The 25,430-nt window shown below is 39.0% G+C and overlaps 1 protein-coding gene across 3 annotated transcripts in view; it reads left to right on the top strand.

Annotated features, from left to right (window-relative positions):
* Kiaa1217 (KIAA1217 ortholog) overlaps window positions 1-25,430 on the top strand; it is an 812,359-nt gene that overhangs the window by 26,159 nt on the left and 760,770 nt on the right. The gene's annotated exons all lie outside the window — the stretch shown is intronic.

Raw genomic sequence — 25,430 nt, forward strand, 5'->3', positions numbered from 1 at the left:
TAATAAACTCAGTTCAGAAGAGACACCAGGTAGATATGAAACTGAATATTAGTGGATGGGTTTAAAGTGCTTGGGTGGCAGTCTACATATAACACACTAGCTATCAATGTTCAGCCTAATTCATGGGCACTTTTCTTTAAAGTTTTTAACAAATAATTTAAACCAAATTAATATTCACTACAAATATCAGGAACTGTTGGGTTTTATTTTTGCAGAGCCTTTTAACTACTGTGTCAACTGTGAAAAATCTCAGCTATACTATTGTGTCTACATTTTAAAACATCAGGCATGCAAGTCATCATTGCTTGGTGATTTATAGCTGTTAATACCATCTAATTAAATAGAACAAGAATAAATCCACTGTGCCAACTTTCTCATTGTTCTCAGCAAAGTATTTTCTGAAGGTTATGTATTACCCAATAATTCAAATTGTAACTGCCCTTTACAATAAGAACATAGAATTCCTTTTCTCTGTTCAAATCAGCCAAGGGAGAGAGTTAGTTGGTATGGAATGAAGCTTGTAGTCAATATGTGGCCTCCAAGGACAGGGTTAGGGACCGCCAAAGATAACGACAGGAAGTCAGTAGGTCAGTAGGCATTTCTAAAGCCTGAATGCTGCTGCTGAGGCTGCTGGGAAAAAAAAAAAACCCTTGTCCACTGTTGATGGAAATGTAAATTAATTCAGCCCCTATGGAAATCAGTATGGAGGTCTCAAAAAGATAGCTCTACCACATTTATTCAGCCAGTTGTTTTTTTAGTATACACCTCAAATAACAAAAGCTAGCTTACTCTGGAGTCACCTACACACCCGTTTGCCTCAGCACCATTCAGAATTAGTGCAGAGGTTTTCTGTTTTGTAGACCATATGCCAAAATCAATAGCTAGTAGGTTAGGTTCCCAGTTGCTACCCATTTGAGTTTAATCACAAGAGATTTTGTATATACCTTTCTAATGAATTAGTCTAGTTCCTGGCCAGGCTGACTAACCCGGTACAGGAGGGAGGCCCAAATATGTTTCTTCTTTAAACCACATGTTGGCGAGCATGTCCACTGTCCTTTTTATATTCATTAGCCTCATAGGAATGATGATTTTTATAGTGGTGACCATTTTACATGTACTGCGTTCAGTTAGTATGGAAATTCTGTCCCCATGTCACCCAATCTTTAAGGATTCTGCTTAAGTTCTGTGTCTAGGAGCCTGTATTGACTTGAATATCATTACTAGCTATGCTAGGCTATCTTAAATTGATAATGCATTAAAATATTTTGGTATCTCTAATGGAGTTCAACTTTAATTTATACTGCCATGTGTACTGTGACTCTAGAAGTCAAGCATTCTAAAATACAGTCAAGCTCACTAGCAGTGCCTGCTTAGTACTTGGAAGACTTGGATTTTATCCCCAAAACTATAAACACAGAATAAATCAACTCTCTATCAAACCTATCAATGTCAATACTATCACAAATTCTTGTGCTATTGGGAAATAAAACTTATCATTTGCTCAAATATGCTTTAAAGTCTCAGAATTGGCTTCTGCATTCAGACTTGCACATATAGACGTAGATGCTCTATACAGAGCAGATGTTCCATAGTGACTTCATGGGTTATGTCTGTAAGTCCAGAATCATGTCCCCTTCCCTAACTCTGCCACATTCCCTCACTCCTGCAGACCTGCTCTTTACCATCTGTGTTTTCTGGATGGGAGAGAGATGCTAGCTAGCTGTCTGTTATGTGAAATTATTACAGATTTTTATTTCTGCTATTTTTCTCCATATCCATCAGTTGTTATTAAATGTATATTCACCTCTCCTTTCCTGGCTATTTTTTTCTGAATTGCATACTTGTAGTAAGAGGCCGCTTGTTTGTTTCTGACTGCTCAGCCTCAGAAACTGTATTAATCAAGTCACTACTTGGCTATAGCTTCTTATTGGCTAACTCTTACATCTTAATTTAATTCATTTCTAGCAATCTGTGTTTGCCACAAGGCTGTGGCTTACTGGGTAAAGTTCTGGTGTCTGTCTCTGGCAGGGCTACATGGCTTTTGACTTGGCCTTCTTTCTTTCAGCATTCAGCTTAGTTTTCTCCACCTAGTTAAGTTCTGCCTTGCCAAAGCAGTTTCTTTATTCATTAACCAATAAAAGCAATGCATAGAAAGAAGGACCTCCCACACCGCATACCTTCAGTTTTGTGAGGGTTACTCTGAAGCTATTACAATGATAGTTTTCTTATTAACTGCCATCTGAGAGCAGTCTCCTCTCAGGAGACTCTAGAAGGACTTGGGTACAAGCATTTTATTAAGGAATTTTTCTTGGAGGAAACTCAATAGGAATGAGGAAAGTAGGTCAAGGCAAGATAGGAAGTTTGAGAACTCAGGCAAGCTTCTGCAGAAGGGCACTTCAACTCCACCCTGCAGGTGGGGTTCTATTATGAATTTAATAGAATCCTTTTTACATAAACATACTCAGGCACACACACACACACACATGACACACAGAGAGAGGTTCACTTTCCTGCACATGCTGTGTGTGCTTTCTCAAGACTCTCTTACCTTTCCCCCAAATGAGCCTTGGCTGGAAGTACTCCTTCCCTCCTCTTTCCTCTTCTCTTGACTTCTGGGTGAAAGCAGACGAGGTCCATTCCAGCTCTCCCTTTGTGATGAGTTTTCAGCAACTCTAAGGAGGCTCTAAGGAGAGTAGTTTCTCTTCTGCCGCCACAGCAAAGTGCACAGACTCCTGTTGTAACATCCCTTACTGCATTGCATCTGTTGATGTGACTGCCTTTTCTCATGACGGTGGAGCAACGAGAATGACTCTTTTCCTTTTTATGTCTTTGGTGTTTGATCCAGTATTTATTGAGACAGTTAACAGTAGTAAAAACAGATTCTAGAAGCACAGAGTTTGTTTGTATTGTTGTCCTAAATACTGTATGAGGAGCTTGAGAGTCCATTAGAATATCTGCTCTAAACCAGTGTTGCCTTGGTTCACCACCTCCTTTCTGCTGAATGTTATATGACCGAGAGGGTAACTGTTATGTCAACTTTACTGTCTCTTTGATGCGGTTGTAAGATTTTTACAATTATTTTATGACTCGCCATGTGGTTGCAGATGCGTCGCAGAGAGATTTAATAGAAGAATTAAGCCAATGACTAACATGTCAAACTTGATAATTTTGTGGTTAAAATACATTCATTTTTCTCACATCTACAAATATGTTCTTTAAAAAATGAGGTAGTATTGAATCTGAAGGAAGTGATTATTGTTGTTCTAAATTTTAAAGTCAAACTTGTTTTTGAAAGAAAAGCAAAGTTGAAAATACCTTAATTTTGACTGCATTGAATTGAAATAGATGTCTTTTTTCATTGATCAAATGAATGGCAAAAAGTCATGGTCCTTAAAAGATGGCTTCAGTTTCAAGGGGAACGTTTTGCTCCAATTGTAAACTGATGGCTATAGTTTCCTCCCCAGTGATAATGAAGCAGACACTGGGGTACAATGATAGAAACAGTGTGCATCAGTTTTGAAGGGTGTTTTTATTCTTCTATTCCTTAAATAAGCTTTGTGGGTAACATTCTGACTAATGTGGTACACAAGACTTTTATACTCACACTTCCATTAGATGAGAACATGTCATTAAAATATATGAACATAATAAACTTGGTGCACAGAAAATGAAATGAAACTATGCTCAGGGCATTTGGAAAGTTTCTCTCTGTGAAATAAATGAACAATGCCTCCATTTAAATCCATCAAAAATGAAGCCTAGCTTTACAATACAAGCCTTAGTTTTCAGACCATTGAATTCTCTTTCCATTGGTTTCTCATGCATACATTTTGTAGCAGTTTAAAGTAGATATCTGTCATAAAAAAGTAGATATTTCCTAGGTGTCTCTCATAAAAAGTAAATGTAATAGGTTTTAAAAATTGAGCTCAACATACTAATCAACTAAGACAGAAGTTCATTATACATGTTTACTCTACCTGTATTTGTAGGATAAACTAGCTCTCTGTTTCCCACATAAGATTAAGATTGTTAGAATTACTAAGTATTATATTTATACCTGGTTTCTTGATCTGGAAACTTCCTCTTCTGCCAATTCCATTCAGAACTAAACTCATGGAGCGCTGCTTGATCTTCTGAACACCAGCAGGAAGCTTGAGCCAGTATACTAGATGGGCTCTTGGATCTGCATCCATGATTTATATTAAAAGATGACACTTTTAATCTGTGCAAAACACAACAAAGACACACTTGTGCAGCTTTATTATTTAAAGGCATCTTAAAATAAAAAGATTTGGAATGATAGGTTTATTGAGTAGAATTCAATTTACTGCATAGATTTTTTTTTCTTTGTCACTATCTATTTTAGGTCCCATTTTCTGTTTTTATTACATTTTGGCTTCCTTCTTAAGATGAGATTACTTTTGTCACCCATGGTGGATATTTCGTGAGGAACGATACCCAAGGTTGACCACTGACTTCCACACACAGACACAGAAATGAACATTTGCATATGCCTATGTATACATACACAAAAGTAATTTTAATAAGTATGTAAAACTATGCTAGCCGTTCTTTACTTCGGTGATTTGAACTGGACAGATGGACTTGAGCTCAACTAACAGCTGGTGAAAATATGAGGCATCATCATGACGACAACACCATGTTGTCAAGGTGTCTAAAATCTGAAAACAAACATTGGTTTAAGGAAAGTCAGCTGATCTGGCTAAGGTGACCCAGAGCCCCATAGCAGTCATCACAGATGACTCCCTGCCAAGGCCACTGAAGTGTATTCCTCCTTTCAAAATATTTCCACATTAGTGTTTTATTTGGGGGGTTGTGTTTTAATGTCAATAGTAGTATAATCACACTTTACTTTTTGTTAGCCCATGTCTTCTTGGCTTCCATTATCATTTGCTTATTGGTCAATGGTTCAGCAGATACAGAATAAATGTAGGGTGTTTGTTTTCTTCTTCTTGGCTTTAAGTCTTTGACAAAAAAAATGTAGGCATGACAATCAAAACAAGGGTCTTTTACATAGTCCTTCATCTCAGTGTTTCTGAGAACAGTTTTGTCCTTTGTTTTCCTTCTGAAAACATCCAGCTGTGGCCCATAGGGTAGCAGAAATATTCACAGGAACTATTTGTTTATAAGCAAGTTTTGTTAAAAGGAAATACCTTATTTGAGATTTACCAATTTGATTTTCAATGGCCAAATAATAATTATCTTGGCTTTCTTTGTTAAATGCCACAAACTTGAAACAGTTTTACAACTGTACTCTTTTTTATTAACTGATAGAGCCTTTATCAGGAGAGAGGGGGATACAAGTTGAAAGATATTATGATCATCCGGATTAAAAAAATTATAGAGATAGAAAGCAAAGTGAAAAAAATCTTCAGGGATATATTTAGTCAAATGAGACAAATGGTAAGGGTTTTCTTTGTTCAAATGGACTATGTTCACAAGGTTTTCTTATGGCAACCTCAATATTCATGCAGGTAAGTAACTAATGCATAGCTCTGGACAATCCACAGAAGCATATGAGAAGTCACATGGCTGGGAAAGAGAACAAGAGAAGAACTGAAAGCCAGCAAAAGGCAAACTGAAAGGAAAGGGCATCCTTTCGGGAAATTTATCATTCCACTTTTAAAAATGCACACACAAGACAAGTATTTGTATCTTTGATGAGTTAAGTTTAGAATTGCCATGTTCCATTCCTGGATAAATCCTCAAAGAGTAATTCAACGTATCTGTCCCAACAGAAACATGTACACACATCTAAAGCAGAGCTCGTAACAATGGCCAGAGGATAAAAACCCCTTAAGTGTCCCTCAGAATGAATGGCTAGACAAATATGATACATTAAAATAATCGAATTTTATTAGGTCATGAAACAGAATGAGATACTGATGCATACTGTGTCCTGATGACACTCAAAACTTAAGGACAGCAGAAGTGTTGTTAAAAGGAGATTATGGAAATGATTCAGAATTGATAATTTCATAAACACTACAGAGAGTTGTGATCACTGGAGACGAGAAGGAGGAGAAAAGGCTTAATGGGGAGAGGTTTGTCAAGGAATAATGGGGGCAATTTACAAATAGATAGATTGGCAGTTGTATAGCATTGCAAGAGTGACCACTTTTATATTCCGTGAATTTAATCTCAATACATAAACGCATAAATGCCCAATTAACCAACTCAAAGATTCAAATTTGTTTTTCTTCAGAACAGAAGGTTGAGGAGTAACTGAGGTAAAAGAGTGTATAATATTTTCATTTTAAACCTTGAAATAGCATTTAACTTAGACAGATAAGGGCATTACTTGATAGATCAAAATTATCTAAGAATTTTAAATGCTAGCTTACTAGTCTTTTATAATAATGTGTGATAAATGACAATAAAACTATACACCCTAGATGAACGCTGACTAAAACACTAGAACATTAGAGTATAACAAAATCTCTTTTCCTATAATAAAACAAATAATTCAGTGTTAAGTTAGACTTTTGAGACCAAGTTGAATAGACCAGTAGAATCTAGGGCTGATGGACAACAGAGTGACCCAGAATGTGCACAGATACCAAAGGGCTGTGTCACAGGCTTCATCAGAGACAAAAGTGACATAGCAGGATTTCAAAAGTTAGTGGGCCCCACCTCAGTTTTTTTCTTATTTTCTTCAAACACATTACGTCTCTTCTTTTGTTCTGTGGGAGTTGGAAGAGTTCAGGGGGGCTAGAATTAAGTGCCTTACAGCAAGTGTGCTATTCATGAGCTACCCCCTCCCAGGTCTTAAATATTATGTATGGTTAAGGAAATAGGTCCCTATTAAACCAGCTACCTAGGCTGGAGAAGGTCTGAGAAAGTAAGCTCCATGGGAGTGGGAGTAGATCCAGACCAGGGACATTTGTGGATGTAGGATTGAGCCAGCAACCCAGGCCATAACAGAGGTGAGACAGCAAACTCTACAGGAGAAGGTATAGGGGAGCAACCGCTGAGCAAGTGGGCTAGAGAGAGAGACTTCTGCAGGTCCAGACATGAATCTGGGACTTCAAGGGAGTAGACCTAAGCCAGGACCCCTGTGGGTCTCGGTATGAGTCTAGGACCTCTGAGGAACTATGCTTTAGCAAGGACCTCTGTGGGTCTGGGCAAGAATCTGGGATCTCTGAGGGAGTTTGCAGGAACCAGAGATAGCTGTGGGTCTAGGCTTCAGTCTGGGACATCAAAGGGAGTAGGCAGGAACCAGAAACCTCTGCCAGTCTGAGTATGAGTCTGGGACCTCGGAGGGAATAAGCCTGAGCCAGACCCTCTACAGGTCTGGGCAAACCCAAGCCTGGGACCTTCGAGGGAGTAGATCGGAGCCAAGGCCTTTACAGGACCAACCTCAAGCCAAGGACCTCTGCAGGAACTGATCCAGAGCAGGGACATTTACAGAAACAGGTCTGAGCTGCTAATCTAGGCTAAAGCATGCCTGAGGCAGAAAATTCCAAGGCAGCAGAGCATAGCCTGGAAATGCTGAGTGACCTTCAGGAACACGGAGTGACTAATATGGGAACTAAAACCTTGACACTGACTGTACCATGAGGAACAACCATCTGAGCCTTGGATTTACTGGCACATAAAAGATTAATCAGCAGAATCACAGACAGTCCCAACCACACCTATTAGAAGAAAAGATGAGTAGTAAAGGTAAGAACACGTACAACACCACAAAGAGCAATGTGACACCTGTAACACCTAAAGCCCCTAAAATAGCAAGACTTTAACAACCAAATATAGATGAAGCAGAAGAAAAACCTAAAAAATAACCTCAGGAGAAGGTTTGAAACTCTTAAAAAGCAAATGAGAAATTCCCTCAAAGAAATGAAGGAAAAAACAAACAAAAAATTGGAAGACATCAGCAAATCCCTTAGAGAAAACCAAGAAAAAGCAATCAAACATGTGAAAGAAAATATTCAAGTTGAGCATGACCTTAAGTGTCTTTTGGCCATTTGAACTTCTTCTGTTGAGAATTCTCTGTTCAGCTCAGTGCCCTATTTTATAATTGGGTTGATTAGCCTTTTACAGTCTAGTTTCTTTATATATTTTGGAGATCAGACCTTTGTCAGTTGCGGGGTTGGTGAAGATCTTCTCCCAGTCAGTGGGTTGCCTTTGTGTCTTAGCGACAGTGTCCTTTGCTTTACAGAAGCTTCTCAGTCTCAGGAGGTCCCATTTATTCAATGAGGCCCTTAATGTCTGTGCTGCTGGGGTTGTACGTAGGAAGGGTCTCCTGTGCCCATGTGTTGTAGAGTACTTCCCACTTTCTCTTCTATCAGGTTCAGTGTGTTCGGACTGATATTAAGGTCTTTAATCCATTTGGACTTGAGTTTTGTGCATGGTGATAGATATGGATCTATTTTCATTCTTCTACAGGTTGACATCCAGTTTTGCCAGCACAATTTGTTGAAGATGCTCTTTTTTCCATTGTATACTTTTAGCTCCTTTATCAAAAATCAGGTGTTCATAGGTTTGTGGGTTGAAGTCAGGGTCTTCTATTCAATTCCATTGGTCGACTTCTGTGTTTTTATGCCAATACCAAGCTGTTTTCAATACTGTAGCTCTGTAATAGAGTTTGAAGTCAGGGATGGTAATGCCCCCAGACGATCCTTTATTGTATAAGATTGTTTTGGCTATCCTGGGTATTTTGTTTTTCCATATAAAGTTGATTATTGTCTTCTCCAGATCTGTGAAGAATTTTGATGGGATTTTGATGGGGATTGCATTGAACCTATAGATTGCTTTTGGTAGAATTGCCATTTTTACTATGTTGATCCTCCCAATCCAAGAGCAGGGGAGATCCTTCCATTTTCTGGTGTCCTCTTCAATTTCTTTCTTCAAAGACTTAAAGTTCTTGTCATATAGATCTTTCACTTCCTTGGTCAGAGTTACCCCAAGATATTTTATGTTACTTGTGGCTATCATGAAAGGTGATGCTTCTCTGATTTCCCTCTCTGTTTCCTTATCCTTAGTGTATAGGAAGCCCATGATTTTTTGGAGTTGATCTTGTATCCTGCCACATTACTAAAGCTGTTTATCAGCTGTAGGAGTTCTTGGTAGAGTTTTTGGGGTTGCTTATGTATACAATCATATCATCTGCAAATAACGAAAGCTTAACTTCTTCTTTTCCAATACGAATCCCTTTGATCCCCTTATGTTGTCTTATTGCTATTGCTAGAACTTCAAGCACTATATTGAAGAGGTATGGAGAGAGTGGACATCCTTGTCGTGTTCCTGATTTTAGTGAGATGGCTTTGAGTTTTTCTCCATTTAATTTAATGTTAGCTGACGGCTTGCTGTAAATAGCTTTTATTATATTTAGGTATGACCCTTGTATCCCTAATCTCTCCAAGACCTTTGTCATAAAGGGGTGTTGAATTTTGTCGAATGCTTTTTCAGCATCTAATGAAATGATCATATGGTTTTTTTCTTTAAGTTTATTTATGTGGTGGATTACATTGATAGATTTGCGTATGTTGAACCAGCTCTGCATCTCTGGGATGAAGCCTACTTGATCATAATGGATAATTTTTCTAATGTGTTCTTGGATTCGGTTTGCCAGTATTTTATTGAGAATTTTTGTGCCGATGTTCATGAGTGAGATAGGCCTGTAGTTCTCTTTCTTGGTTGGGTCTTTGTGTGGTTTTGGTATCAGGGTAACTGTAGCTTCATAAAAGGAATTTGGCAATGACTTTTCTGTTTCTATATTGTGAAATACATTAAGGAGTATAGGTATTAGCTCTTCTTGGAAGTTCTGATAGAATTCTGCATTGAAACCATCTGGACCTGGGCTTTTTTTGGTAGGGAGATTTTTGATAACAGTTTCTAGTTCTTTGCGACTAACAGGTCTATTTAGATCATTCACCTGGTCTTGGTTTAGCTTTGGTATATGGTACTTACCTAAGAAAATGTCCATTTCTTTTGTATTTTCCAGTTTTGTGGCATACAGGCTTTTGTAGTAAGATCTAAAAATTCTCTGAATTTCCTCTGTGTCTGTGGTTATGTCCCCTTTTCATTTCTGATCTTATTTATTTGCTTGTTCTCTCTCTGTTGTTTAATTAGTTTTGATAGGGGTTTGTTGATCTTGTTGATTTTCTCCAAGAACCAACCTTTTGTTTCATTGATTCTTTGGACTGTTTTCTGTGTTTCTATTTTGTTGATTTCCGCCCTCAGTTTGATTATTTCCAGTCTTCTACTCCTCCTGGGCATGTCTGCTTCTTTTTTTCTAAAGCTTTCAGGTGTGCTGTTAAGTCCCTGATGTATGCTTTCTCTGTTTTCTTTAAGTGGGCACTTAGTGCGATGAACTTTCCTTTTAGCACTGCTTTCATTGTGTCCCATAGGTTTGAGTATCTTGTCTCTTTATTTTCATTAAATTCAAGGAAGACTTTAATTTCTTTCTTAATTTCTTCCTTGACCCAGGTGTGGTTCAGTAGTTGACTGTTCAGTTTCCATGAGTTTTTCGGCTTTCTGGGGGTAGCATTGTTGTTGCCTTCTAACTTTAATCCGTGATAATCTGATAAGACACAGGTGGACACTGATATTTTTTTGTATCTGTGGAGGTTTCCCTTGTTTCTGAGTATGTGGTCAATTTTCGAGAAGGTTCCATGAGCTGCAGAGAAGAAGGTATATCCTTTCCTATTTGGGTGGAGAGTTCTATAGATGTCTGTTAAGTCCATTTGCTTCATTACCTCCAATAATTTTCTTAATTCTCTATTAGGTTTCTGTCTGATTGACCTGTCCTTTGAAGAGAGAGGTGTATTGAAGTCTCCTACTCTTAGTGTGTGTGGTTTGATGTCTGCCTTGAGTTCTAGTAATATTTCTTTTACATAAGTGGGTGCTTTTATATTAGGGGCATAGATATTCAGGATTGAGACTTCATCCTGATGAATTGTTCCTGTTATGAGTATAAAGTGACCATCTCGATCTCTTCTGATTGATTTTAGTTTGAAATTCAGTTTTGTTAGAAATTAATATGGCCACACCAGCTTTTTTCTTAGGACCATTTGCTTGAAAGACCTTTTCCAAACCCTTTACTCTGAGTAGATGCCTCTCTTTGTGGTTGAGATGTGTTTCTTGCAAACAGCAGAATGTTAAATCCTGTTTTCGTATCCAATCTCTCAGCCTGTGCCTTTTTATAGGTGAATTGAGCCCATTAATATTACGTGATATTAATGACCAGTGGTTGTTTACTCCGGTTATTCTTATTGGTTTTGGTAGTAGAGTTTGTGTGTCTCCCTTCTTTGAGTTGTGCTGGTGAAGGGTCGCTAGATGCCTGAGTTATTGTAGGCAGTGTTGGATTCCTTGGGTTGTGATTTTCCTTCTATTACTTTCTGTAGGGCTGGATTTGTGGCTATGTATTGTTTAAATTTGTTCTTATCCTGGAATGTCTTGTTTTCTCCATTGATAGTGAACAATAGCTTGGCTGGGTATAGTAGTTTGGGTTTGCATCCATGGTCTCTTAGCTTCTGCAGTACCTCTATCCAGGACCTTCTGGCTTTCATGGTTTCCATAGAGAAGTCAGGTGTAAGTCTGATCGGTTTACCTTTATAAGTTACTTGGCCTTTTTCCTTCACAGCTCTTAATATTCTTTCTTTAACCTGTGTATTTTTTGTTTTGATTATTATATGGCGAGGGGATTTTTTTCTTTGATCCAGTCTATTTGGTGTTCTTTATGCTTCTTGAATATTCAAGAGAGTATTTTTCTTTAGGTTGGGAAAGTTTTCTTCCATAATTTTGTTAAAGATATTTTCTGGGCCTTTGAGCTGTGACTCTTCTCCTTCTTCTATTCCTATTATTCTTAGGTTTGGTCTTTTTATTGTGTCCCATATTTCCTGGATGTTTTGTGATGAGAATTTGTTGGCTTTGCTGTTTTCTTTGACCAGTGCATTTATTTTCTCTGTGGTGTCCTCAGAATCTGAGATTCTTTCTTCTATCTCTTTCTTGTATTCTATTGGTTATGCTTGTTTTTGTGGGCTCTGCTCGTTGACCTAGATTTTCCATATCCAGCTGGTCCTCAGATTGTGTTTTCTTCCTTGCTTCCATTTCAGTTTTCAATTCTTGAACTGTTTCCATTACCTGATTGATCGTTTTTTCTTGGTTTCCCAGGGTATCATGTACGTATTTACTCATTCCTTCAAACTTTTTGTTATACTTCTCATCCATTTCTATAAGGGCATTTTTCACATGTTGTTTAAGGGACTCTATTGTTTTTATAAAGTCAATTTTTTCCACTTCTTCTGTGTTAGGGTGTTCAAATCCTTCTGTTGTAAGATCATTGGGTTCTGGTGTTTTCATGTTGTTTTTCAGATTATTGGGTGAATTTTTGCCTTGGCACCTGCCCATCTCCTCCTATCAATGCTATTTAATGGGTCTTTTAACACCAGATCAGGTTTCCCTGCTAGCCAGGGGCTCCTCTTACCAAATGCCCTCCCTCTGTTTACTGGCTCCTGCCGGGGGCCAAGATCCCTCTCACCCCTCAGAATGGTGTTCAGGAACAGGACCCAGCTTCTCGTTCACCACGGGCCTCACCAACCAAAGGGCCAATACTCTGCAGGCCAGCTGCCAAAACAGAGAAACTCTCGCTGCCCTCTGCCCTGAGCTCCTGACCCAGTGCCCTTACAGGCTAAACTGGGTGATCCCACAGCCCCACGGAAGGGAGGGGGAGTGAAGGAGACTCCTGGGCACAAGCTGGGATGGGTCAGGGAGAGAGAGGTTGCCACAGAGGAGGAGCAGCCCCAGCAGAGGGTACCTGCCCTCGCAGACTAAATGGGGGGGTCAAAGGGGTCAGGGAATGCCCCTGCTCTGTTTCCTGTGTCCTGCCATGGGTCCAGAACACTCTCCCCACTCAGGAGGGTCTTCAGGGGCAGGACCAGGCTTCCTGTTCTACCACTCTGCAGGCCAGGCCCCCAAAAACCTACTTGATTTAGTAGTAGTGGAGCGATCTGCTCTCAGTGTGGGCTTCACTGTTTCGTGCTTGGCCTATCCGGCATCCACCGGATCCTGCGCGCCGGGGGTCTCCGCCGCTCGGGGCCTGCGCGCCGGGGGTCTCCGCCCAAGTTTAGAGATTCTATAAAGGGTCTTTTGACTCAGCAAACCTTAAAGAAGGTTGAGATACAGAAAGACCCCAACAACACCTGCCTATAAACATCCATATATTCTTTTTTTAAGTTTTATTTATTTATTATCTATACAGTGTTCTGCCTGCATGTTTCCTTTCCCGAATTCTGCAATATTTTTAAACAAGAACTAATACCAATATTCCTCAAATTATTTCACAGAAGGAAATTGCCAAGCTCTTTTTATGAGTCTACAATTACCCTGATTCCCAAACCACAGAAAGACATTACTAAGAATGAGAATCACAGACCAGTCTCACTCATGAACATTGATATAAAAATATTCAATAAAACTGACAAATCGAATCCAAGAACACATTAGAACTATCATCCACCATGATCAAGTAGACTTCACCCTAGAGATGCAGGGATGGTTCGATATGCAAAAATCTGTCAATGTAATCCACCATATAAACAAAGTGAAAAATAAAAACCACATGATCATCTCACTAGATGCTGAAAAAGCTTTCGACAAAATACAATATCCCTTCATGATAAAGGTCTTGGAGAGAGCAGGGATGCAAGGACATACATAAACATAATAATGGCAATATACAGCAAGCCAACACCCAACATCAAACTAAATGGAGAGAAACTCACAGCAATCCCACTGAAATCAGGAACACGACAAGGTTGTCCACTCTCTCCATATCTATTCAATATAGTTCTTGAGGTTCTAGCTAGAATAATAAGACACCAAAAGGAGATCAATGAGATACAAATCGGAAAAGAAGAAATCAAACTCTCAGTATTTGCTGATGATATGATAGCTTACATAAGTGACCCCAAAAATTCTACCAAGGATCTTCTACAACTCATAAACACTTTCAGTAATGTAGCAGGATATAAGATTAACTCAAAAAAATTAGTAGCCCTCCTGTACACAGATGATAAATTGGCTGAGAAAGAAATCAGAGAAACATCACCCTTCACAATAGCCACAAATAGCATAAAATATCTTGGAGTAACTCTAACCAAACAAGTGGAAGACTTGTATAAAAGAACTTTAAATCTTTGAAGAAAGAAATTGAAGAAGACACCAGAAAGTGGAAAGATTTCCCATGCTTGGCTAGGTAGAATTAACAAAGTAAAATGGCAATGCCCATCAATATCCCAGCAAAATTCTGTATAGACCTCGAAAGAACAGTACTCAACTTCATATGGAAAGGCAAAGAACTCAGGATATCCAAAACAATCCTGTATAATAAAAGAACTTCTGGAGGCATCATGATCCCTGACTTCAAACTCTACTACAGAGCTACAGTACTGAAAACAGCCTGATATTGGCATAAAAGCAGACAGGAGAACCAATGGAAATTAACTGAAGACCTGGATATTAGTCTATATACCTTCAAACACCTGATTTTTGAGAAAGAAGCAAAAAGTATTAAATGGAAAAAATAAAGCATATTTAACTTATGGTGCTGGCATAACTGGATATCAACATGTAGAAGAATGAAAATATATCTATCACCATACACAAAACTCAAGTCCAAATGGATCAAAGACCTCAAAAAAAAACCAGCCACACTGAACTTCATAGAAGAGAAAGTGGGAAGTACACTTGAACACATTGGCACAGGAGACTACTTCATAAATACAACCCCAGTAGCACAAACATTGAGAGAAACAATTAATACACGTTCAACAAGACAATATGACAGCCTACAGGATGGAAAAAGATCTTCACCAACCCCACATCAGACAGAGGTCTTATCTTCAAAATATACAAAGAACTCAAGAAATTGGTCATCAAAAGAACAAATAATCCAATAAAAAAATGGAGTACAGACCTAAACAGAGAACACTCAACAGGAATTTAAAATGGTTGAAATACACTTAAGGAAATATTCAACATCCTTAGTCATAAGAGAAATGCAAATCAAAACAACTCAGATTCCATTTTACACCTGTAAGAATGGCTAAGATTTAAAACATTGATGGCAACTTATGCTGGAGAGGTTGTGGGTTAAAGGGATCACTCCTCCATTGCTAGTGGGAATGCAAGCTGGTACAGCCCCTTTGGATGTCAATGTGGCAATTTCTCAAAAAATTAGGAAACAACCCTCCTCAAGACCCAGGAATACCACTTTTGAGTATATATCCAAAGGATGCTCAATTGTGTCATAAGGACATGTGCTCAACTATGTTCATAGCAGCATTGTTTGCCATAGACAGAATCTGGAAACAACCTAAATTCCCCTCGACCAAAGAATGGATAAGGCAAATATGGTACATTTACATAATGGAGTACTACACAGCAGAAAAAAATAACATCTTCAATTTTTCAGGAAAATGGATGGAGCTAGAAAACATCAGTTTGAGTAAAATAACCCAGACCCAGAAAGACAATTATCACATGTACTCACTCATAAGTTGTTTTTAAACAGAAAGCAAAGAAAATCAGCCTACAATTTACAATCCCAGAGAACCTAGACAACAAAGATGACCCTAAGAGAGACATACATAGATCTAATCTACAAGGGATGTAGAAAAAGACAAGATCTCCTGAGTAAAATAAGCATGGGACCATGGGAGAGGGTTGAAGAGGAGGGGAGAGACAGGAAGGGGAGCAGAGCAAAATGTAGAACTCAATAAAAATCAATAAAAAAAAGAAAAGAAAAAGGTCCCATGACATACAAAGGATTACAAAAAGAATCTGTCTTGGGGCAGGAAAATCCTCCTAAGTCTCTTGGACAAAACTCCAGTTTTGAGCACATTAACTACTTTTAACTTTGAACTACTCTGTAACATTCATAGGTCAACCATGTGGAAATGGGTCATGTTCTCTAAGGGATAAAAATTCTGCGATTTTAAGTTTGTCTTAGACAAAATTAAAATGAAAAGGTATGCATCCCACTGGCAGCTTTTCAACTCATCAAAGACCCTAAGAATACCTTTGCATTAGTGACGTTAACAAAAGTGTCTGCCCACCTGATTCTGTAGAAGCTTTTATAGCCTCTAAGTCCTATATTTTAATGCCCATTAAAATCATTTTTAGAATATGATATCTGAGGACTTTTTAAAACATCTGGGAAATTAGCCAGTTTCCCTGAGCTCCTGTCCTTGAAAAGTCAGGTGCTATTCCCAAAGTGACTCTGGGAATTTCCACTTACCGTTGACTTCCCAGCCTGCTTGCCTCTGTCCAACAAAAGATAAGCATTGGGCCAAACCAGAGACAGGTTAGAGCTTTCTGCTCCCACGATCACTGTAAGTCAACATCACAGAGCTCCTCTGATAGACCCCAACCTTCGAATAGCACTTGGGCAAAGCAATAATCAAAGTACCACATCCTTTGAAGTCAGGGCCACAATTAAAAGGAACAGCTTTCATTTCTTCAATTATGGCACATTGGTATCTGCTTTTGTGGTATACTATTTTATATGTTAATATATACACATATATATTCCTTTTCAGTTCTTATTAAGATGTGAATAAAAAAATTAAACATTTTTGGTTTATATTTTTGTCACTGGCATATTGGATACATAAATGAAATCAATAAAAGTAATTCAAAATGTTCTCTGTGTATATTGCTTTTCAAAGCAAATAAATTCTGAAAGTTTCCTTTCATTTAGGAATCATTTTTTTTTTGCTTCTGAGACAATAATGAAAAAGAAATTAATATGATAAATTAACATAGGAATTTCTAAGTTTAAAAATGTATCTATCCATTAAATTAAATATGTGGAATTTCTATATACTTACAGATTTTATATAACTATAAATAAATTTGTTTGACAATTGTATGCACTCCTCTAAATGGTACTTTGATCGTATTTACCTCTTCGTCATCCACTCTTTGACTCCCGCCTCTGACCCCTTCTCCCATCATCTCTCCTTCTCTTCATACATCTCTCTCCTTTGGGGTCCACATGTGAGAGAATCTTCATGGTACCATTTTCACAGTTTGGCTGATTTTGCTTAACATCATGGTCTCTGGCTCCATCCATTTTTCTGAAAATGAAATGATTTCATTTCTCTTTATGGATAAAAATGCAATAAAGAATATGTGACTGTGGTACATTTTCTTTATCATTTGTTGATTGGCACCAGGCTGGGTTAGCAATGCAATGATATGAATAAGAATGAGGCATCTTAATTTTTTTGCTTCTAAAAGTATTTTGCCATTCCAGTTAAAGTGTCCATTGGTAATGAATGGACAAAGAGAATTTGCACAATAAATACTATTAAGACTTTTAAAAAATAGTATTTGGACATATGCTTCAGCATGGGTAAATCTTGAAAACACTATACTAAGTGAAATAAACCAGACACAGAACAACATGTTGCATGATCTCGCTTCTGTGAGGTAACTAGTAGATTCATAGATGCAGAAAGTAGAATGGCTCCAGGGCCTGTGGGAGAGGAAATTGGGTGGCCATGGCAATGGGTACAGAGTTTCTGGGTGAATGATGTAACAAACGGTGATGGTGTTGACAAGATGATGCACTTGTATGTGACGTTACTGAACTGAACATTTACAGGCACCATCATGACACCTTTTATGTAATGTGTATTTTGCCAAATTTAAAATTCAAAACTCAATGTGTTTAGAAAATTTTAATTCTCCTCTATTAGAAACAAGTAGTTCAGCAGTATGTGGTAGGGCTTCCCCAAATCCCATTCCTATCTGACTGTTAATCAGACTATCCTTTTGCAGACCCAGTGCTGGGATCTGCACTTGCTATGAGTTCATGATTGCCATGGTTTTTCCCAGAGATGGCATTTTGCAGCTCATTTTCTTTTCTTCTGGCTGTTGCATTTTTCTGTCTCCTCTTCTAAAATGTTTCTTGATCCTTTAAGAAGGTGGTATATATGTTTGGTTTCAGGCTGAACACTCACCTGTCACTTAGTCTCACCCCTTGTGCAGCCACGACTCAGTGTGCATTCTTCTCTGAAAAGAGAGTCTTCTCTGAGGGTGGTATTTGCAGGGTCCAAAAGAAGGAGAGTCAATCTTCAGCCCTCTGGAGAGGAGAAAGGAAGGATCCCTATCTGATGTCATGGAAGCTTGATGGTATTTTTAAATTCAAATATTTGGATAAAAATATTTCCAAATGCATTTGGTGATTTAAATACAATCTCTTTACACTCCTGATTTTAAGGATGTGTCACCTGTTGGAGTTACAGGCCACACTGATACAATGCGCATTATCTTTAATAGCGAATTAAAGCCTCACAATCATCAATAACGAAAACTCTTTACAAACAACAAAACTAGGGACCAAAGAATTTAAATTTCTTGTAGTCTCATTGAGTGAAAGCCAGGATTTGAGCTTAGTCTTTGTAACAAGAAGCCTTGGATAATACAGAAGAGAAATTCAGACTAGGGCTGGCAAGATGACTCAGTTAGTAAATATACCCTCTCCCATATCTGGTGACCTGATTTTGATTTCTGAAACCCCCACAATGAGAAAGAAAAACTGACTCCTGTAAGTAGTCCCCTGGTCTTCAATGTTGTGGTATGTAACTCTGTCCTAATAAATAAGAAAGAATCATAACATCTGTTAGTTCCCCTATTTCTCTGTTCATTTTTTGTCTGACTGACCTGTCCAGTGGTGAGAGAGGAGAGGTGAAGTCTCCCACTATTAGTGTGTGGGATTTAATGTATGATTTAAGCTTTAAAAGTGTTTCTTTTACATATGAGGGTGCCCTTGTATTTGGGGCATAGATGTTCAGTATTGAGATTTCCTCTTGATGGACTTTTCCTGTGACTAATATGAAATGTCCTTCTGTGTCTCTTTTGATTGATTTTAGTTTGAAGTCTATGTTTTTAGATATTAGGATAGCTACATCAGTTTGTTTCTTAGGTCCACTTGATTGGTTTATTTTTACCCAACCTTTTTTTTTTGAGATGAAGTTTGTCTTTGAGGTTGAGGTGTGTTTTCTGTATGCAGAAGAAGGATGGGTTCTGTTTTTGTATCCAATCTGTTAGCCTGTGCCTTTTCATAGGTGAGTTGAGTCCATTTACATTAAGGGATATTAATGACAAGTGATTGCTATCTCCTGTTAATTTAGTTTTCATTGTGGATGATGTTAATTTGTACTTTTTTCCTTTCTTTGGAATTTGCTGCTATGAGACCATCAATTGTCTGTGTTTTTGTTGATGTAGCCAACTTCCTTGGGTTAGAGTTTTCCTTCTAGTATTTTGTGTAGGGCTTGGTTTGTGGCTAGGTATTGGTTAAATCTGATTTTGTCATGGAATATCTAGCTTTGTCCTTCTATGGTGATTGAAAGTTTTGCTGGGTATAGTAGTCTGGGTTGGCATCCGTGGTCTCTTAATATCTTCATAATGCTTGACCATGACCTTCTGGCTTTCATTGTCTCCAATGAAAAGTCAGGTGTAATTCTGATAGGTCTACCTTTATATGTTACTTGGCCTTCTTCTTTTGCAGCTCTTAAGATTCTTTCTTTGCTCTATATGCTTAGTGTTTTGATTATTATGTAGTGAAGGGACTTTTTTTTTGATTCAGTCTTTTTGGTATTTTGTAAGCTTCATGTATCTTCATAGGCATATCTTTCTTTAGGTTGGGAAAGTTTTCTTCTATGATTTTGTTAAATATATTTTCTATGCTTTTGAGTTGAAGTTCTTCTCCTTCTTCTATACCTATTATTCTTAGATTTGGTCTTTTCATGGTGTCCCATATTCCTAAATATTTTGCATTAAACTTTTGTTAGATTTAATGTTTTCTTTGACTGATGAAACTATTTCCTCTTTTGTATTTTCAGCACTTGAGATTCTCCCTTCCATCTGTTGTATTCTGCTGTTCATGCTTGCGTTTGTGGTACCTGATCATTTTCTCATGATTTCTGTTTCTATAATTCCCTTGGCTTGCTGTTTTCTTTATAGTCTCTGTTTTAGTTTTCAAGTCTTCGATAGTTTCTTTCATTCTGATTGATCCAAACCAGCGTCAACAAGGAGATTGTGTACTCTATATATATTTTCATTCATGAAAGTAGGCTGTGGCCTCAATTCTTTCCTAAGACAACCACAAAACACAAATATATATGCATTATGATTACAGAAGAAAAATTACAGTTATGAGGTAGCAATAGATAATTTTATGGTGGGGGAAGGTCACCACATGAGGAACTGTACTAAAGGGTCATGGTGTAAGGAAGACTGAGAACCACTGGCTTAGACACATGCCTGACAGAGACACAATGGTCCACTCATTCAGCTTCCTTCATTACCTTCACACATTTCTACCAAAGGTAAAGGAAAACTTCAGAGGACATTCTCATTTCTTAGGGGAGATTGGTCTTATTATGGTTTGAGGGAACTCCAATAGACCCCTAAATAAACAAACAGCTCTCAAGAATCACCCTGGGGTTATTCCAGAGAGAATGACACTGTCATCCTGGTACCTAGGTGGTCCCAGATGTCCAACTGCACTTTACTAGAGAGATGGTCACTCAACCTGGTAGCCAGGTGGTTCCAGGTGTCCAGCTGCATCTGCTAGAGGCATCCAGATGTTGCTGGTGAGAGGCTGACTTTGAACCTACTGCAGCATCTTGCAGTCTCCGACATGATGGCAAGAATCTTGGCTCCCATGCTGCCGGTCCACTAGCAACTGCTCTGCTCTAAGTGATCCTTCAACAGTGACTGGAATTTGGCCTGAGCTGTGGATCACTTCTCCCACTGAATGAGAGTGTGTTCCTCTATGCAAGGAAGCCCTGTGTCCCTGTGGCTAAATGTGTACTCCTCCTGTCCCTGTTCTGTGGAAACACCAGTGAGATATCAGTGTTCAAGCATAGTCCACCATGCCTTTTCCCTGATAGTGCTCATTTCCACGGCATGCACTGCAGACACTTGCTTCCACACATAACGATTCAAAGCAAATGGTTTCAGAATGTCCGATCCTGAGTTATAAATCTAGCTTTTCCCTTCTTTCTCGAAATTGACCTGTGTGTTGGCCTCTTCCTCAATCTGGTTATAGAATAAGAAAGAGAAACTCTTAAAGTCAGCAGGCATCATGAATCTACTCGGTCAGGGCTAATTCATACATTCATTCTTAATGTAGTCTCTGACCAATATGGTGCTAACCTTGAGTTATTATTGGGCGTCATCTGGAAATAAAATGGGTTTGCCCTGCTCACCATGTCTTCCTGTATGCTTATCCCCAAGCATTCCAAGCCCCAAAGCACTGAAGCTGTTTCCGCCCCAATATCCCTGTGCCATTGTTCTTCTCCATTTTCCTGCTCTTGCCATCACTGTGAATGGCTTTTTCCAGTTTTTATTACTGTGCTTCCCGCCAGCAGTGTTTTCATTGCTTCTCTGATTATTTAATTATCTGTTGGTTAGTTTTTGGGCCTTGGGAACATGGAAAACATCATCTTATTAGGGACTTCCATAAAATATTAAAATTAGTCTAATAGTAATGGCACAATGGTCTGTCCCACGAAGAAGAGCATCCCGAGTCCTAATGTGTGCAGCTGGCGGCTCCACTCTGCACTGCTCTCATTTGTTGTTGCGCATTTATTTGTTCATTCTCAAATTTCTGCAAGTCTAGAATGAGTCACTTCTAGTTATATTTGAAGTTATGCAAAATAATATACAATGCATCTGTGCATTTCGACGCTATTATGAATTTGAATTTGAGTTTTTCACATTGCTCTTTTAAGAGCTCCTTGCTAAGAAATTCTTATTCTTAGATGTGCTAGCTTTGCAGTTTGCTAACTTTAAAAAAATATTCAAATTCAAATGCAAAATGAGTAGATTGGCAAGCTTAAGCTTTGATGACTATTAAATTTTATATAAGAATTGAAAATTCCTATGTGCTTTTAAAAAAGGAAAATCTCTTATTTAAATGTTGAACTTTGCTATGCTATTCCTGTATACAGTTCTGGTTTTATTACTTTTTGCTTTTCCTCATGGAATGGTTTACTTATATTTAATGAGCAAAAAAAAAAAAAATCTGCATTTTCTATGCTTAACTTTCAAATAATCCACCCTCTACCCTTGTCCTTTTCAAATATTTTGTTTGTAAATATGTGTATTATGTATGTGTGTCTCTGTGTGAGTGTGTACACCTGAGTACAATTGCCTTAAGAGAACATAAGAGGGTGTCAGAGACCCGTGAACTGAAATAACAGGCGGTTGAGAACCATGGGATTCAGGTACCGGGAACAAGCTGAAATCTGCTACCGCAGTAGTATTGCTCTTAAATGTTGAGCCATCTTTCCAGGCCCCCTTTTTTCTTTTTTTAAAAAAAAATATTGTCTAAGGTATTTTGACAATAGTATTAGTTTTATCAACAGTGGGCGATAAGACAGGGAAATTTCTGTGTGCAGCCAGATAACTTTGCAGGGTCTCTCCAGTTCTCTCTAGTTTTACCCCTAACTATCTGGAAAGGTAGAGAAGAATGAAGGCTTAATCTCTTAATTTGAGGATATTAATTTCAAATAATTCTAAAAGAAATCATCAAAATTTCTTTGACCCCCTGTGTTTTCACCTTAAAAATCAGTGCAAACTATGTATTCTATGATGTCTATAATTTACGAGATATGACATAATTGCTTGTCTTTGAGTTGACTGATATACTATGAGGACATGCCATGTTTGCTTAAAAGCTTATCCCTCTTCCTGTCTTCTGCTTAAACCACTTGTCTGTTTACGGTAGCTTCTGTCCATGCGGACTCTCGCTGTCCTATGCGAAGCACCCTGCTCTCCTGCTCACCCCGTTCCATGCAGCTGGTGTGACTGGTTCAGAATAGTCCTGAGTACTTGCTCTGGAAGAAGGCTTGAAGTAGGGATCTAGAGGTAGGGATACCAGCAGCAATAAAGAAAGCAATAAGGTTTGGGTGGTTTGACATTATTATTGAAGGACTGCTTTGGCTATGTCTTCAATCATACATTTATTTCTCCTTATTTAAAGATGATTATTGGGGTGAATGTTGATTCATATGAAATTTCCCTAGTTTATGGTTGCATTCACGCATCATATTTATGTGAAGACATAATTAAATATAATATAGCAATTGAGCTAGTGTTTCCACCCTTATAAGCAGCACAAAACCTATTGATATAGAATAATTAATGTCCACCAGTGATTACGGTGGTTTCTTTGTCTCATAGCAGTGAATATTATTTTTCTTACATTCATGGCTTCTTTACTCACTGAACTTTTGACTTAACATTTTAAAGTTAAAAATACTTGGTTACATCTGTTATAAATTGAATGCTATTGGTTTTGCCAAAAATAATTATCAAGCTTCAAACTCAAATTGCAAGCAGCTATGTGCTAACGGGTCTACTCCCCAGCTCCCCACATCCCCAAGTACCAGCTCCCCACCTTTCCATTCACCAGCCCCCACCTCCCCATGCACGAGCTCCAAACCTCCCCTGCACCAGCTCCCCCTTACCCATTCACTGGTTCCCCTCCTATTTTTCCTGCTGCTTCTAATGTTGCCTTTCCTCAAATAGAAGGTTCATATTGATGCAACCTTTAAAAAAAATAGTTCTTTGAGGATTTCCTATGTTTTTTTTTTATTATTATATTCACCTTATTCCTCAGCTTCTCCCAGATGCCATGTCCTGTCCACTTCTTAACTGGAAAATTATGCTTCGGGCCTTCGTATTCTTTCTTTCTCCAGTGACGAGATGAGCCTCTAGGCTTGGGAAGAATGGGATGGTATGACATTTCCCCCTTTGCAGTGTGCATCCCGTATCAGTCTCCCCACTACAGCATAGCTTTAAGTTGAAAATCTTTCTGGATGTTTGCGCTTCTTCAGTACCAACTTGAGAAAAGTTTCCAGGAGTTTGGGGATCAATGAGACTAATTTGTTTGTAAAAGATGAGCCTAACACACACACACACACACACACACACACGCACACATAGAGGCATTTGGGGACACATGTAGCCCAGGCCTATTCTAAACTCACTATGTAACCAAGCCTGGTTTTGAGCTCCTAGTCATTCTGCTTTTACCTCCCAAGCACTGAGATTGCAGGTATGCAGCACCCCCTTTTACCTCCCAAGCACTGAAAATGCAGGTATGCAGCACCCCCTTTTACCTCCCAAGCACTGAGATTGCAGGTATTCAGCACCCCCTTTTACCTCCTAAGCACTGAGATTGCAGGTATGCAGCACCCCCTTTTACCTCCCAAGCACTGAGATTGCAGGTATGCAGCACCCCCTTTTACCTCCCAAGCACTGAGATTGCAGGTATGCAGCACCCCCTTTTACCTTCTAAGCACTGAAAATGCAGGTATGCAGCACCCCCTTTTACCTCCCAAGCACTGAAAATGCAGGTATGCAGCACCCCCTTTTACCTCCTAAGCATTGAGATTGCAGGTATGCAGCACCCCCTTTTACCTCCCAAGCACTGAGATTGCAGGTATGCAGCACCCCTTTTACCTCCTAAGCACTGAAAATGCAGGTATGCAGCACCCCCTTTTACCTCTTAAGCACTGAAAATGCAGGTATTCAGCACCCCCTTTTACCTCCTAAGCACTGAGATTGCAGGTATGCAGCACCCCCTTTTACCTCCCAAGCACTGAGATTGCAGGTATGCAGCACCCCCTTTTACCTCCTAAGCACTGAAAATGCAGGTATGCAGCACCCCTTTTACCTCCTAAGCACTGAAAATGCAGGTATGCAGCACCCCTTTTACCTCCTAAGCACTGAAAATGCAGGTATGCAGCACCCCCTTTTACCTCCTAAGCACTGAAAATGCAGGTATGCAGCACCCCTTTTACCTCCTAAGCACTGAAAATGCGGGTATGCAGCACCCCTTTTACCTCCTAAGCACTGAAAATGCAGGTATGCAGCACCCCTTTTACCTCCTAAGCACTGAAAATGCAGGTATGCAGCACCCCCTTTTACCTCCTAAGCACTGAAAATGCAGGTATGCAGCACCCCCTTTTACCTCCTAAGCACTGAGATTGCAGGTATGCAGCACCCCCTTTTACCTCCCAAGCACTGAAAATGCAGGTATGCAGCACCCCCTTTTACCTCCTAAGCACTGAAAATGCAGGTATGCAGCACCCCCTTTTACCTCCCAAGCACTGAGATTGCAGGTATGCAGCACCCCCTTTTACCTCCCAAGCACTGAGATTGCAGGTATGCAGCACCCCCTTTTACCTCCCAAGCACTGAGATTGCAGGTATGCAGCACCCCCTTTTACCTCCTAAGCACTGAAAATGCAGGTATGCAGCACCCCCTTTTACCTCCCAAGCACTGAGATTGCAGGTATGCAGCACCCCCTTTTACCTCCCAAGCACTGAAAATGCAGGTATGCAGCACCCCCTTTTACCTCCCAAACACTGAGATTGCAG

The sequence above is a fragment of the Microtus pennsylvanicus genome, chromosome 4 (genome assembly GCF_037038515.1).
Source record: "Microtus pennsylvanicus isolate mMicPen1 chromosome 4, mMicPen1.hap1, whole genome shotgun sequence".
Taxonomy (NCBI): Eukaryota; Metazoa; Chordata; class Mammalia; order Rodentia; family Cricetidae; genus Microtus; species Microtus pennsylvanicus.